At 41.6% G+C, this 17,775-nt stretch overlaps 1 protein-coding gene across 2 annotated transcripts in view; it reads left to right on the top strand.

Moving 5' to 3' along the window:
• LOC139475007 (probable cytochrome P450 CYP44) overlaps positions 1–17,775 on the top strand; it is a 63,605-nt gene that overhangs the window by 13,401 nt on the left and 32,429 nt on the right. The window lies entirely within an intron of this gene.

The raw sequence follows: 17,775 nt of genomic DNA, 5'->3' as shown, positions 1-17,775 counted from the left end.
GACCTAAGCAACCCTGTTTCTAGGCAGACGTCACATGGCATTGTTTCGCCGATTGATCTTGCAACAACATTCCACAAATGGCGCCTTGCCTTATTTGTTTTGGGTTTGAAAAAGAATACATGGGGGCATGGGCCATGGGGATGAGTAATTGTTGGAAAGATGTAAAGAGGGGTTGAGTCCCGTCCGAGATTTGAACCCACACTGCCAGAGTGAGGCGCCTAGTCGCCAGCACACTAAGTCAGAGATCTAACCCACTTTTAATTATTACACTAAAGATCTTTATGTTATTCGGCAACAGTCATAAGAGGAAGACGCGTCCTGTCATAGACATGTTTACCTACCCTAGAGTGCTTGCGCTCCTCGCCTACAGCCGCTAGGACGCGAAGGGCAGGGTACCAGTCTAGCTCTATCCGACTTGTTTCTCCCATACCGCATTTAGCTGTGGTGAAACGTTGACTCATTTCCGTGAAGCGAGAGATTAGCACTTTTGGACAGTGAATGATTGACGTGTCAGGGTACAGGAGTAAACATATTACCATTAGGAAGTATGGTTCATGGTTTTGAATAACAAACAGACACACAACGTTGTGGGTTGTAATCTTAACAGAATCTGCATGTCTCCACGTGCAGATCTACTTCAGTACAGGGTTCGAAATAGACATCGGCTCGTAGGCCCGAGGCCATCAGATTTGTTCTCGGGTTGATAGTTTTAAATTTCAGCAGGCCCTTACGGCCTACAGTTTATTTAAGTAATTATTTATTAAGCGTTTTTTAGGTAATGTGATAAACATAACTTTCATATATATAAACAGTAGGATTAGACCTTTCAAATGACATGTAGTGGCAGAGAAGTTTTACAAGCTTATGATTTCCTGTAGGACAAATGTAGGCTTCATCTGGCAACTCGGTGTGATAGCAGTAAAAGCTTCTTGTTGACTGGTTGTGTTTTGTAATTTATATTGTAAGAGGCTCCCTGCTTCAGCTCAAACGTTTGGGCCCATAGTTTTTCCACTGGGCCTACAGTTTTGGAAATGTGCTGGCCCTTAAGGCACTGCGTTTACTCTGCTGAGTTTCAGACACTGCTTCAGTATAAAATAGTATTACGACATTGTACCTATTGCTTTGAAAAGATTCCTTATGAAAAAATGACAGTGTAGGTACTTGTATCAATAGTTAGTTATGCTACAAAATTTCTTTTTGAGTCTCTGGTTCAAATTTAAAGTTACCTTGAATTCTAAAGGTGGGCCGTTTTATGGCATTAAATTAATACGTATATCCTTTTGACGTGTTTGAAGTATCATTCTGTGAAACTGAAAATTTGATTATGCTGTGGATTTATAAGTTCTAAACGGCAAGAAATAACTAAAATACTAAACTCGCTCCCTTGTAATGCCAATCTTTTGACATTCGTGCACGTGAACTCCCTGCTTTTCAAAACACTTCTCGTGTCGACAGTGAAGCTTTTCAATTCCAGTCAGGAAGATGTTTTCTGAAGCCACCCTGAAAAGCCCATTCACGGCAGCTTTGAGGTCATCGTTGTCGTCAAAGCGCTTTCCACGAAGGTGTTCTTTCAGTTTAAGAAACAGGTGGAAAACACTTGGTGTCAGGTCTGGTGAGTATGGAGGGCGAGGAAGTTCTTCGAACCCACATGGTCGCACAGCAGCCTCTGCAAGCACAGAGGTGTGAGAAGAGGTATTGTCATAAAGTGGTAGAACTCAAGCAGTCAACATTCCTCGCCGCTTTTCTCTCAGGCGATGAAGCAAATCAGCACAGTAGGCACCTACAATCGTCTTTGGACTTTTTAAGTTATCAACTGGGATCACACCCTTTGCATCCAGTGGCCATACCTTTCTTCACTGATCTTGAAAACTTCAGTTTCTTTGGTGCCGGAGAAGTGGCATGGTGCCATTCCATGGATTGAAGTTTTGACTCGGCATCATGGTGGTAGACCCATGTTTCATCACCCGTTACTCATAACTTTTTTAATGTGACGCAATCCTCCTCAATTAGCTCTAAAGTTTCTCTGGCAATGCCAGTTCTTTTGTCATTAAGATCAGAATTTAGAAACTTTGGCACCCAACGAGCAGATATCTTATTCATCTGTAAATGTTCATAAATAATAGTCCAATGGATCCATGGCTTGGACCTGTGTCTTCCTGAAGTACAGCAATGGTAATACTTCTATCTGATCTATATCCTTGATTGAATCTTCATTGATGGAAGTTGAGGGACATCCAGACCTAGGGTTCTCCCAGCCTTCAACATAGGTGCCAAACGTTTAACAGCGCTGTGGTGTTTTATCCACCCTTTCCTCTGGGGGCACATTTAGTTATGTTTTATTCACCGTTTCCTATAGGGGCGCATTAAGTGATGTTTTATCCACCCTTTCCTCTAGGGGAGCATTAAGTAATGTTTAATTCACCCATTCCCCTGGGGCGCATTAAGTAATGTTTTATCCATCATTTCCTCTTGTGGCGCATTAAGTGATCTACCCTTTCCTGTAGTGGTGCACTGAATGCGTTTGAGTTTGTGAAAGAGCACATATGCCCATGACCTCAACGATCACATCCGAAAGAACGCACATGCCCTTCACTTGAAAGAACACACATGCACATCACATGAAAGAACAGAAGACACATGCCCATCACGTGAAAGAACACACATTCACATCACGTGAAAGAACACACAAGCCCATCACATGAGAGAACACACATGCCCATCACATGAAAGAACACACATGCACATCACATGACAGAACACCCATGCCCATCACGTGAAAGAACACACATGCCCATCACGTGAAAGAACACACATGCCCATCACGTGAAAGAACACACATGCCCATCACGTGAAAGAACACACATGCCCATCAAGTGAAAGAACACACAAGCCCATCAGGTGAAAGAACACACATGCCAATCACGTGAAAGAGCACACAAGCACATCACATGGCAGAACACCCATGCCCATCACGTGACAGAACACACATGCCCATCAAGTGAAAGAGCACACAAGCCCATCACGTGAAAGAACACACATGCCTCTCACATGAAAGAAACACATGCCGATTACGTGAAAGAACACACATGCCGATAACGTGAAAGAAACACACATGACCATCACACGAGTTTATTGCCCGCATGCCATACAATCGATGATTCAGCCTAGCACTGTCTTTTCAGCCACTTTCAGAGCACCAGAGTTTACCAACCCTTAACCTCCGTATTGTATTACGTCATGTATACACGCGCCATCACTCGCCTAGTGCGACCGGATACGCTATATTCTCAAACAGTGATGTGGTCCTACTCATGCACACGCGTGCTCAATATTCAGTATCAGGTGAAGCAAAAGAGGAATGCTAGTGCCAAACATATCGCCATGGGAAGTCCCTGCTGTGGAGTTTGTTTTACATTCTCGTTAATAATATGATCACATTCCCTATCACCAAATGTGACCAAGTGTAAGTGTAAAAAGGACATTGTGTATTCATAGCTTTCGGCCATGGGAGCCGTGCCAATTTACACTTATCAGAGGGTACGCAATGTACGTGATCCAGACCACCAGTTGTCGGACTTCCATTTTTGTAGAAGCCTCGGTGGCTGAGCGGGTTAGATCGTTAACTTTCCACCGTCTATTTAGTACCTCACTCTGACACTGTGGGTTCGAATCCTGGATGGCACTCAACCCAAAAGAGAACAAGAACTTAACCAAGAATGTTTTATCCCAAATATAACATTTGTTACGTCACGAATTGATATTGCGACGCTGTTGGTATTGAGAAACTAACAATCACCACTGCACAAAAAAAACATTGTGCAAAATATTTAAAATTTATTATCTGTGTGAAATTGTTTTATAAATAAGATGTTGGTGTCTCGGAGGCCAGTGTTTGCCGGCCACTGTGCATTTTACACTCACATTGTATGTATTTTTTTTTCTGTGCAGTGGGTGAAATTCTTGAACAAATATGCTTCTTCTTAACGCTTCTTCTTCTATAAAAGGGGGCAAGGGTAGCCCAGTCGTCGAAGGCGCCGCAATTGGCATTGCAGAATTGCCATTGTTTGGCCCACAGAAACCTGTGATCGCGGTTTCGAATCCCGGTTCGACACGATTATGTTTCTAGGTTTGTCAGCACCATACCCGTGTTTGTGGTTTTCACCAAAGTGGTAAACGCCTGAGACCTGCATCACTCCCGGCTTTCCTCCCACGGTAAGCTGACACGGCGTGATGTAACTGGAATACTGTTAAAGGCGGCGTTAAACCTCACTTACTCTGTCCTCTCAGTTTCATTCAATTGATTTTAATCCGAGACTAGTGAAAAAAACAGAAACTCACTCACTCACTCACTCACTCACTCACTCACTCACTCACTCACTCACTCTTCTAAACAGAAAAGGTTACACTGACATGTCCTGATACAACCGAGAGTTACAGCATGTCGAGCTCTAAGCTGTAGATAGTACACCAACATGCTGCACTCGCTCACAGCGCCAACGGTGCGTGAAACTCAATCCTAAACTCAAGTAATGTTTACATAATAATTTTGAAAGGATTATAGCAATTACGTTTTCTTTTGCTGGCAGTTGGGCGCGCACTGAATCATAATGATGTAAGATTTCAGCAGTGCTTTGCCGATAATTTGCTATCGCGATAATCAGAGAGGTGAAATACAATCCAGGATAATGCAGGCTCAGGTCAATCACCAGCTGCAGATATGTATTTCAGTGATTTATGGTGGGTGTCCAAGTGCAGTTGCTCTACATTTCGTTCAACATGTGCTCACATGTTTGCTTACGAATGAGATGTTATGCAACTCTGCCTATTTTACACAGAACATTTATTACACGCTATCTGTACTGATATTTTAACGTCATGTTGCGTAAGAACATAAGTTTGTAATAAAAACAACATTTTAGCAGGTTACCTTCATGTGTTTGGCAGCACTCGTACCTCTGCCCACATCACCCTGTAACGCCGTCAGCCGTGTGGAATTGAAGATGTTGAAGACACCGAGGGGATATTCACCAGAGTCTCGTTTTCTCTAATCTCATTTAATTCATTTTTTAAAGTATTTTTGAGTTACTAAAGAATCAATTTAATATTATTCGCCCAGTATGTAACATTTTATTTTAACGTTACACTAATGTGTTTGACGGCTAAATATGCTGCATTATGAAGTCTCTGTCGTTATAAAGGAGAAATATACTTTCTCTCCAATGAAAGCACTTTCGATTATATTCATACCAATAACGCGTCATTAATACACACCCAAAAATCCGAAAAAACAGAAAAGTTGCCGGCTGTACGTGTGCTGCGTCACATTAACGATCTTTCTGATTTCTCTTTCTTTGATCGTCCTTTATCTTTGAAGTAACGTGATCACGGATATCATACGTTGGAGTTTGTTTTTTCATACTAAATAGATGCAGAGCTAAAATATACATTTTTTACATAAAGAATGGAAATACATTGTATGGCCATGCGTATGTAAAGAAGACATATGTTGGAATAGTATGATTTGATATAATGCTGTTATCGTTTGATGCATGGATTTAGGAAGATCGTACTGCACTGAGCGGAATAGTGTCACAATTATCCAATTCAGGTTAACTGTCCCCATTATGCACTGACGAATCATGTTTATGACACCAGATGGTCCCGTAACGTGGGAAGTACATGCGTATGCTGTCCTCTTACCGTCGACAAACAGCGCGTTTGTACGTGAAAGTTTATCGTCACAGTCATTGGCAATATTTTCGGCATAAAATGATCAACCGTCGTAAATGATGATCAAAGCAAATGTTCGGGTGGACTTAGATCGCCCTAAAATGATGATGGTGAGGATGATGATAACGATAATGATGATAACAATGATGATAATGATCATGATGATGGTCATGATGATGATGAAGATTTGCCAAAATAGAATAGGTGACATAACTGTCTACGTTACCGTATAGACGCTGACTAGCTTACAAAACGAAACTCATGCCGACTCAGTGTTCTTGAAGTATTCTATTGCGTATGAATCAATAGTTGAAAGCTCGTTATCATATTGAGTCGTGTCACTTTGCCCTATCTGCTTGCTTTATAACAGAAAGGCTTAACATTGTATGGGCAGACGAGCTGACATGAATAGACCTTGTACCTATTTTAAAACCAACTATCTTTACACAATGCACGGCTCCTTGAGATACAAAGCGCGTTAAGACCATGAACGGAACGTTTCCATGAATTTACTTAGTCTTAGCAGCATGAACTGCTTCCAGGACATGTCACAACAATGCCTCTGCTTCAAGCATGAAAAGATTTATGTGGAAAAAAGCTTTTACTCAAAAAGAAATATTGCAGTTTTATGACCCTTCTCACGACATCTTCATGAGAAATGCACAACGTACGATGTACGGCCATTGACGGTGACAGTCACGCTGACACAAGGGACGCCTGTGTACGATATCAGTGTATACCTCGCGACAGAGACGGAACACTTGTCAACCTATACGTATAGCCACAATCTAATTGATATCATGTTTATTTCATGAAGCAAAAATATATGTTACTAATTCACATTAACTATGATCTAATGTTTCATTCTTTTTTATTTCGCCATATTTCTACTATTCTGTACCTATTTCATGCAGTTCTTGTCAGTTACAGTCTTTCTGCATTCTTGTCAGTTAAAGTCTTTCTGCAGGCACATCAATTGAGCTTTCGTCAAATGTTGATGTACATGTGGGCAAAAGACCCCGTTTCTTGATACGTATGCTACCTTATTGTCCTCTTGCATAAACTTTAACATATGTATGTGTATTAAGTAGATTTACGACCTTACTTTTGCAAAACATGACGATGTGTTTCTAGACAAAGCACACGAGGCCACCCATGTCACAATGCCTTCTACTTAATTCCGACATTTGATATCACCAACGTGCAGAATGACAGTATGAGTTTGTCATCATTATTTAGAGAGATGTATACACATAGCCAGTTTGTTTCACTGATGTTTCGGGTGTTTGCCTTTGCTAATCATTAGATAATGGAGGTTGCACGTTAGTATAGTCTGTGCGGGTGGGCATGGTGTGTCACGCTGCATTGTCGGGGAGGTCGGTGTAGGTGTGCATAGTGTGTCACGCTGCATTGATGGGGAGGTCGGTGTAGGTGTGCTTGGTGTGTCACGCTGCATCAACAGGGAGAGGTCTGGGCAGGTGTGCACGGTGTGTCACGCTGCATTGTCGGGGAGGTCGGTGTAGGTGTGCATGGTGTGTCACGCTGCATTGATGGGAAGGTCTGGGCAGGTGTGCACGGTGTGTCACGCTGCATTGATGGGAAGGTCTTGGCAGGTGTGCATGGTGTGTCACGCTGCATTGTCGGGAAGGTCGGTGTAGGTGTGCATGGTATGTCACGCTGCATTGATGGGGAGGTCGGTGTAGGTGTGCATGGTATGTCACGCTGCATTGTCGGGAAGGTCGGTGTAGGTGTGCATGGTATGTCACGCTGCAATGATGGGGAGGTCGGTGTAGGTGTGCATGGTATGTCACGCTGCATTGATGGGGAGGTCGGTGTAGGTGTGCATGGTGTGTCACGCTGCATCAACAGGGAGAGGTCTGGGCAGGTGTGCATGGTGTGTCACGCTGCATTGATGGGGAGGTCGGTGTAGGTGTGCATGGTGTGTTACGCTGCATTGACGGGAAGGTCTGGGCAGGTGTGCATGGTGTGTCACGCTGCATCAACAGGGAGGTCTGGGCAGGTGTGCATGGTGTGTCACGCTGCATTGTCGGGGAGGTCGGTGTAGGTGTGCATGGTGTGTCACGCTGCATTGTCGGGGAGGTCGGTGTAGGTGTACATGGTGTGTCACGCTGCATTGACGGGGAGGTCGGTGTAGGTGTGCATGGTGTGTCACGCTGCATTGATGGGAAGGTCTGGGCAGGTGTGCACGGTGTGTCACGCTGCATTGTCGGGGAGGTCGGTGTAGGTGTGCATGGTGTGTCACGCTGCATCAACAGGGAGGGGTCGGTGTAGGTGTGCATGGTGTGTCACGCTGCATCAACAGGGAGGGGTCGGTGTAGGTGTGCATGGTGTGTCACGCTGCTTCAATAGGGAGAGGTAGGTGTAGTTGTGCATGGAGTGGCACATGATTTTAACACTGTTAATCCAAACACATAATCACCAGATTATCACAAAAATAAACAGTCAACAGTTAGACAGCTAATGTGATAATTATCATCTGTAGACGCACATTTGATCAATCTGCCAATTGCAACTAGCGCATTGTATGAAATACCATACAGTATGTCACGTGCAACTCATTCTGAATTACATATGTATCAAATCAACGTAGCTGAAACAACAATGCTATTAAACGGATGGTTATATAATTTATATTCATGCTATTACCAACACCTGAAAACTATCGTGTATCTCTTTTTTAGATTCTTCTGAACTCCTCGACAAACATTATCCCCTTGTCTCCTCCCGATTAACAAACGCCCTAGTGCATTTGACCTGAAGCGAATATAGATATCCCTTGGCCGAACGGTGCCCCCCTTTATAAATCCTCGAGGTAATGATGACTATTATTATCTGGGGCTGCCTGTCAACTCGGTGAGGGTTTAACCACGCAGGTATATATAGCCTATTGAAGGTCTCTGTAAGTATAGGTCACAAGCCAGCTTTCGGAATAGCACGGCCTTCGCAAATACGGGTCAATGACACCGAGGTGGTCGACTTCACGCGCTACCTCAGAAATGTCACCCAGATTAACACTTACGATAGACAGAACATCTGAAAGTATTTATCGAGCGGGTGAGTGGAGAAGTGAACGAATAGTTGATTGGATGAGTGAATGAGTGAATGAATGAATGAGCTGGTGAGTTGTTGATTAAGTGAGTGGCGAGGTGGATGAGCGGAGAAGTGGAAACAAGTGTGTCCTGAGTTGATGATATGATCAGCCTAGAAGATGAGTGGATGAATGGGCGTGCGACTGATTTGTTGATGAGGTAAGTGGTTGGGTCAATGATTTGTTGATGACATAAGTGGTTGAATGAATGATTTGTTGATGAGGTAAGTGGTTGAGTGAATGATTGGTTGATTAGGTGAGTGGATGAGTGGGTGACTTGATTACAGTGTGAGGGGATGAGTGAGCATTTAGGTGTTTTGCTGTATCCATTCTTTCAGTGCTAATTACCCTCCCGTGTGCCCAGTATCCATAACCTATTACTTATCTATGATACCTAAGTACTGTCTTCCATACCTTCAGCGCTAATTACTGTAAAGTGTTGGCTTCAATTGTCTATTGCTAATCACCTATCAGCGCCATCGTCTGTTGGATTCCCTTGTTAATTTCTAACCTTTGTTATTTTCCACCTTTTGTTATCTTATTAATTTTGTTGTCCTTACATGTACATATATATGCTCTCTGCCTCATGGCATTCATTCATCTGTTGAAGGAGTAAGCATATACTCCGAAACGTTGTATTCCTCATAATAAAGAAGTTGACATCCAAATATTTTCTTCCTTATATGTATCACTTCTAAATGCCATTCAAAGACCTGAAACTGTGTTGTTTGAAAATATAACTCTGTCATCTGAAGCAAATACTAGACTAATAGAAAATGCTTTGAAAGCCTTTAAATTATATTAAACATTTTTTGTACATTTATATATATTTTATGTTGAACCTATTATGATCCTCTGTGTGTTGTGACATACTATATAACTATTCTTGTGTCGGAGAGATCTTCAAATAGGCATTACGCCTGTTGACCAAACCTCGTGTGAATGAGTGGATGAGTGACTGCGTAGATGAAGCAATGTATGAGTGGATGAGTAAGTGGATGGATGAGTGTGTGGTAGGTGAGTTCTTGAGTGGATGAGTGACTGCGTAGATGAAGCAATGTATGAGTGGATGAGTAAGTGGATGGATGAGTGTGTGGTAGGTGAGTTCTTGAGTGGATGAGTGACTGCGTAGATGAAGCAATGTATGAGTGGATGAGTAAGTGGATGGATGAGTGTGTGGTAGGTGAGTTCTTGAGTGGATGAGTGACTGCGTAGATGGAGCAATGTATGAGTGGATGAGTAAGTGGCTGGATGAGTGTGTGGTAGGTGAGTTCTTGAGTGGATGAGTGACTGCGTAGATGGAGCAATGTATGAGTGGATGAGTAAGTGGATGGATGAGTGTGTGGTAGGTGAGTTCATGAGTGTGTGAGAACGTGCGCGAGTTATAGCCTGTTGTATTTGTACCCACACCTCAACAGCAGCATTGGCAAATACTAATGCTGAATAGAATATACATTGATAGTGCGTGAGTTGGGTTTAACGCCGCTTCGAACAGTATTCCACTTATATCACGGCGTGTCAGCTTAATGTTGGAGGAGAGTGATGCAGGTCTCTAACGTTTACCACTTCGGTGAAACCATCGAGCACTTGTATGGTGCTGACAAACCTAGAAACACAATCGGGGGGAACTGGGATTCGAACCCATAATCATAGGTGTCTGGGGCGCAGTTTTGCATATTGATTTGCAGCGCATGAGGCGACTAAACCACCTGTGCAACCCATATCCCTTGATAACCGCATTCTGAAATGTACAAGGGACTCTTCATGAGGCAGGCCATGTGGCCAACTGGGGATCACAATCACACATGCAGCTGGCTATGACGACAGATCACGACCAGGACTGGAATTGGTAGCTATGACAACGACCTCTAAGTTGGCTACAGATTACCTGTTTGGTTTCGAATCTCGTATTGTAAATCTGGTATATAGAACAATTTATATACATTCCTTAAACTGTAGATCTACATAAATATGATATAATTAGATTCCGACATATATCTGACTGCAAAGCAATGGGTTTTTATGTTTCCCTTAAAGGTAATCGAACAATAAATAAAGGGTTTCTTAAAATTTCTATTGAATTGCAAGATCAGATTCTTAACCTGGTATGCACAACAATGTGTTTTCATTTATTCGTTTAAAGTGCATCGAACGTGTCCTACTTACACTGACATATGTAACCGTCTGCACAGTGAACTACTGCCACCGATCGTGGCATCTGACGTCACTGTCGCCGTCTATCACATTCTGAATACAATCGCTGCAAGTACAAACAAACCACCGGGCCGCTCGATACGAGGCTGTGGGGCTGTGTGTGTGTGTGCGTGCGTGTGTGTGTGGCTGCTTCTACTGGTCCGGACTTATGCCGATTTAATAATTCTTGTCCACTGAGATACCATGACGCAGTTTAACTGAATACCCCACTTTAGGCTTTTTAATTGTTTGCAATTTCATTTCTAAAGTGCTAATGTTTCTCTTGGCCGTCAGTTAATATGTGCTTCCCAGTGTGCTGAACAGGCAATAGAATATTACTGCATGTTGCCATTTAGGTATTTGCGTAAAAAGACTTGAAGGTCCAGAAGTTCCTTTCAGACAACAATAGTATACAATTCCCTTTCCAAAGTCGTTTTTAGGCAACTGGGTGACCATGTCCCACTCAGAAGTGAACGTGTCATTGCATTTCCACACTACCTGAAAATCTACATAACAAAACACTTGTGCAAAACAGATCTTGTGACACCCATAAAGCTGAATGTTTACTTGGAGTCAAGTCTCTAGAAATCTTATACAGGGAATCGGATAGGTGACAGTCCCGTTGTTGTATTTTGAAATGGCCCTGAATACATTACGTAATGTTAGTCGACAAACACGTATGGCACAGAATTTGTACTTACCTCCGGCACAAACTATAAACGTGATACGTTGCACGGAGTACAACCGTGTTAACAGTTGATACATCGTCAGCTAAATACTTACGGATTCGAATATTACGATGTTCCACGTTCTCTGTGTTAGGCCTTTGGAACCTGTATTGGCCTTCAAGCTTAACACAATGAATGTATCATCAGTACAACACAGATTCCCAGCCGTGAAGACCCGGGTTAGAATAGGTCTTCATCAACCCATGCTAGCCGAAAGAGGCGACAAACGGGATTGGGTGGTCAGGCTCGCTGACTTGGCTGATGCATGTCATCGTATCCGAATTGCATGGATCGATGTTCATGATGTCAATAACTGGATTGTCTAGCTCAGACTCGATTATTCACAGACCGCCGTCATATAGCTTGAAAAGTGCTGAGTGCGGCATTAAACAACAAACAAACAAATCATACACTAATGTGTTTAGTCAGCATTTGGAATACCAAGGTCTTACTGTAACACTTTTATTATGTACTTACGCGTTGCCTGTTACGGAAAGACTCTCTTGTAGAGGAAACCCACAACAGACAAACACAATACGTGAAAGGAAGCACGGGTCGGGGTCGATGGCCTACACCCGCTTCTTGTATTAGGCTTTCTTTTCTGTGTCGTAAATAGTGATCAGGTTTCATTGCCAGCTTATCGTCCACACAAGGTCATGTTGATCCCCTCTGAAAGAACGGGGCTGTATGATTTTATGATCCTGGTGTATTGGGTAATTATCTATACATGTACTTGAAACTCTACATGATGCGACAATTATACGAGCTGGGCATCGTTAACAAATTTTTATCTCAACCTCTGTACCTGATTAAGGGGAGAATTCACGGACCCTAATGTTGACCATTTTTATGACGTTTGTTGCATGTGTGCGTTCGATTGGGTGTGCATGTGTGTACGTAGGTGTGTGCGCGCGTGTGCGTGTGCGTGTGCGTTTGGATGGTCACGTACATAATCGGAGATATAATATGTATTCCATGTGTCGTCGGGAACACTAAGAATGAGGTTCACACATTGCATCCAAGTTGGAAGTCGAACTGGACACCCACAATGAGCAAATCCTATTAAATATTATGGAGTCTGCTTGTTCGACGTTATAAGACAAGATTGGATAAAATCACATAGAAAAAGTTAAAATTTCCAAAACCCATAACAATCAATACCAAACTGTTTCACCATTTACGCAGTGCTCAGAATATACAACCTATATTGATGTAGTTCACTTGTTAACCATGGTCATATATTTTATGTCATCATGTCAAAACATACATGACACTTATTTAGTAGCTTGTTTGCTAAATCCGATTTCAAAGCTATCACACACCACCGTGGTTTTTGTTTGACTTGATCAGGCTACTAATTTGTTTGTCTTGATCAGGCAAGTGATTTCGTTTGACTGGATCTGACAAGTGATTTAGTGTGACTTGATCAGGCTACTTATTTGTTTGACTTGATCAGGCAAGTGATTTAGTGTGACTGGATCAGGCTAGTAATAAGTTTGACTTGATCAGGCCAGTGATTTAGTTTGACTTGATCTAACAAGTGATTTAGTTTGACTGGATCAGGCTACTAATTTGTTTGACTTGATCAGGCAAGTGATTTAGTTTTACTGGATCAGACTAGTAATTTGTTTGACTTGATCAGGCAAGTAATTTAGGTTGACTGGATCTGACAAGTGATTTAGTGTGACTGGATCAGGCTACTAATTTGTTTGACTTGATCAGGCAAGTGATTTAGTGTGACTGGATCAGGCTACTAATTTGTTTGCCTTGATCAGGCAAGTGATTTAGTTTGACTGGATCTGACAAGTGATTTAGTTTGACTGGATCAGACATGTGATTTAGTTTGACTGGATCAGGCGAGTGATTTGTTTGACTTGATCAGGCTAGTGATTTGTTTGACTTGATCAGGCAAGGGATTTAGTTTGACTGGATCAGGTTAGTAATTTGTTTGCCTAGATCATGCTAGTGATTTAGTTTGACTGGATCAGGCTAGTAATAAGTTTGACTTGATCAGGCCAGTGATTTAGTTTGACTTGATCTAACAAGTGATTTAGTGTGACTGGACCAGGCTACTAATTTGTTTGACTTGATCAGGCAAGTGATTTAGTTTTATTGGATCAGACTAGTAATTTGTTTGACTTGATCAGGCAAGTAATTTAGGTTGACTGGATCTGACAAGTGATTTAGTGTGACTGGATCAGGCTACTAATTTGTTTGACTTGATCAGGCAAGTGATTTAGTGTGACTGGATCAGGCTACTAATTTGTTTGCCTTGATCAGGCAAGTGATTTAGTTTGACTGGATCTGACAAGTGATTTAGTTTGACTGGATCAGACGTGTGATTTAGTTTGACTGGATCAGGCGAGTGATTTGTTTGACTTGATCAGGCTAGTGATTTGTTTGACTTGATCAGGCAAGGGATTTAGTTTGACTGGATCAGGTTAGTAATTTGTTTGCCTAGATCATGCTAGTGATTTAGTTTGACTGGATCAGGCAAGTGATTTAGTTTGACTGGATCAGGCTACTAATTTGTTTGACTTGATCAGGCAAGTGATTTAGTTTGACTTGATCAGGCAAGTAATTTAGTTTGACTGCATCTGACAAGTGATTTGTTTGACTGGATCAGGCAAGTGATTTAGTGTGACTGGATCAGGCTAGTAATTTGTTTGAATTGATCAGGCAAGTGATTTAGTGTGACTGGATCTAACAAGTGATTTAGTGTGACTGGATCAGGCTACTAATTTGTTTGACTTGATCAGGCAAGTGATTTAGTTTTACTGGATCAGGCTACTAATTTGTTTGACTTGATCAGGCAAGTAATTTAGTTTGACTGGATCTGACAAGTGATTTAGTGTGACTGGATCAGGCTACTAATTTGTTTGACTTGATCAGGCAACTGATTTAGTGTGACTGGATCAGGCTACTAATTTGTTTGACTTGATCAGGCAAGAGATTTAGTTTGACTGGATCTGACAAGTGATTTAGTTTGACTGGATCAGACATGTGATTTAGTTTGACTGGATCAGGCCAGTGATTTGTTTGACTGGATCAGGCTAGTGATTTGTTTGTCTGGATCAGGCCAGTGAATTTGTGACTGGATCAGGCTAGTAATTTGTTTGACTTGATCAGGCAAGGGATTTAGTTTGACTGGATCAGGCAAGGGATTTAGTTTGACTGGATCAGGCAAGGGATTTAGTTTGACTGGATCAGGTTAGTAATTTGTTTGCCTAGATCATGCTAGTGATTTAGTTTGACTGGACCAGGCAAGTGATTTAGTGTGACTGGATCAGGCTACTAATTTGTTTGATTTGATCAGGCAAGTGATTTAGTGTGACTTGATCAGGCAAGGGATTTAGTTTGACTGGATCTGACAAGTGATTTGTTTGACTGGATCAGGGAAGTAATTTAGTTTGACTGGATCTGACAAGTGATTAGTTTGACTTGATCAGGCAAGTGATTTAGTGTGACTGGATCAGGCTAGTAATTTGTTTGACTTGATCAGGCAAGTGATTTAGTTTGACTGGATCTGACAAGTGATTTAGTGTGACTGGATCAGGCTACTAATTTGTTTGAATTGATCAGGCAAGTGATTCAGTGTGACTGGATCAGGCTACTAATTTGTTTGACTTGATCAGGCAAGTAATTTAGTTTGACTGGATCTGACAAGTGATTTGTTTGACTGGATCAGGCAAGTGATTTGTTTGACTGGATCAGGCTAGTAATTTGTTTGACTTGATCAGGCAAGTGATTCAGTTTGACTGGATCAGGCAAGGGATTTAGTTTGACTGGATCAGGTTAGTAATTTGTTTGCCTAGATCAGGCTGGTAATTTAGTTTTATTTGATCAGGCAAATGATTAGTTTGACTGGATCAGGCCAGTGATTTGTTTGACTGGATCAGGCAAGTGAATTAGTGTGACTGGATCAGGCTAGTAATTTGTTTGACTTGAACAGGCAAGGGATTTAGTTTGACTGGATCAGGCTAGTAATTTGTTTGCCTAGATCAGGCTAGTGATTTAGTTTGACTGGATCAGACAAATGATTCAGCAAAGGCTTCACGGCTGTTTTGTCTGATTTATAGCATCTTAAAACCAGAGACAATAAGTAACAATGTCAATACACAAGTGTCTAAGTATCACATGTATGTGTAAAGGGTGGAATGTAAATGTATACGCCGACTGTACACATTTTAAAACTAAAACTCTACTAACAGAGCGAACGTTAACTCCCTGCTTTCAACCGTGGTGTTTTATGCTGACATACATCAATCAACAGCACAATAAAGAAATTGTGTCATTCAGGCTTTAAAAATAAACTGTATAGAGCTTTGGGACGTTGCTGGTTTATCTAAACCCTTTCATCGTATTGTTACGTCAGTTATAAAATGATGACATCTTTTCAGCAGTTGTTTTGATAACAGTGTTGTAAAGGGGGTGAGTGTGGGTTAGTAGGTGAACCTGAATTGACACTGCGCTATGCCAAGCAGCCACCGACACTGCTCTGCCGGAAAGAACCAAGGTTGACGGGATGATGCCCACTGTTGTTATTGCCCACTAGAGCCTCACATTCGCACTCTGGTTTAACTTTGCGGTATTTAGTATATACCCTTGTATTCAAGAAGTTGATGTATTTCTGAAATCGCATACAAATGACGATTTGCCACCGGTGGGGCAGGATACGCTGACCTTCACGCGAACACACGGTGTCATCCCTATTTGATAGTGATTCATAAACAGGCTCACGATACAGTCGGAATCGTGCAATCGACTCTCCATTGGGCAGAGATACCTTATGGATATGGAAAGGGTTTTGTGACTTTTATCATACACTCCATGGCTGGCCCATCATCGAACATGTGTCTACATACTATTAGTTATGGTGTCTTTAGTTGCCGTGCACGGTGTCATATTAGGTTAGAAGTAAAATATTGGGCGAGATTTGAGCCGAGCCCAATATCTTTCAACTTACCTAATATGACACCGTATACGGCCACTAAAGGCACTATAACGAATATGTTATGCCTAAACGTTTACACTATTTGGTATCTTTATCGTACATGTCATGTCAAAATGGAAACTTGACTTACAACCGGCATAAATGACAGGATCAGTACACATGTTTCTGATACAACGCATTAATGTTAACACAAAAGTTTATAATGGAATATGTAATGCTCTAAATGTGAACGTTTAAACAAACATTATAGCTAAAATGGATAGTACTATCACAAATATGCCCATATGTTATCAGAAATCTGCTGGCCACTGTAACTTGATAGCAGTCCGCTTCTTCATAACGACGGGCTGCTATCTTTTCTATTGCTATTTGACGTCATAGGTGTCACATTACTTGTTTGTGACGTCATCTTATATCATGTTCGATGACTTTGCTATTTGTAATTCAGTGATCTTCGTTGTGAATAGTATTTCTTAATTAAGTCACGAACGTTGTTTCTTAACAAAATAATGTCTTTGCACATCACAATCAATTATTTAAAACATAAAACAGTGTCGAATGACGAACTTCTGTTCCAGTATTTTCATGTGAAATATGTGAGGTGGGTGTTGGAAAATCCAAAATGGCTGTTACTGACGGTATACGTCACGTGTAAGGTCAGTATCAACCATCTGGGATTTTTACTGACGGTATACGGGCTCATGTGGGTCAGTAGTTCAGGTGTCTGATTCGTCAACATGACATGGCATCACACATGAGTATATAACATGACATGACATCACAAATTAGTATAGGTCATGACATTTCCTCACACTCGAATCTAGTTTTGGTGAGTGTGTTATGCCTTCCATTATATTGTATAGTTCAGCTTAATTCCGATTGATGTTGTAGAATTAAGAACAATCGAATAAACCCTATAATCTTCGAATGACTCAGGAAATAATATATGTACAGTGGCACTTCGTCAATACAAACCTCCTATTTATTTGGACTGGAATATATGATGAAAGGGATAGTGCTGTAAAACAACACTCAGTAATCCGAAACTTTGATTATCGGGA

This window comes from Haliotis cracherodii, unplaced genomic scaffold (assembly GCF_022045235.1).
Source record: "Haliotis cracherodii isolate W230 unplaced genomic scaffold, xgHalCrac1.p SCAF_3, whole genome shotgun sequence".
NCBI classification, from domain to species: Eukaryota; Metazoa; Mollusca; class Gastropoda; order Lepetellida; family Haliotidae; genus Haliotis; species Haliotis cracherodii.
The sequence above is the reverse complement of the archived record's forward strand: the minus strand, read 5'-3'. Positions and strand labels throughout refer to the sequence as shown.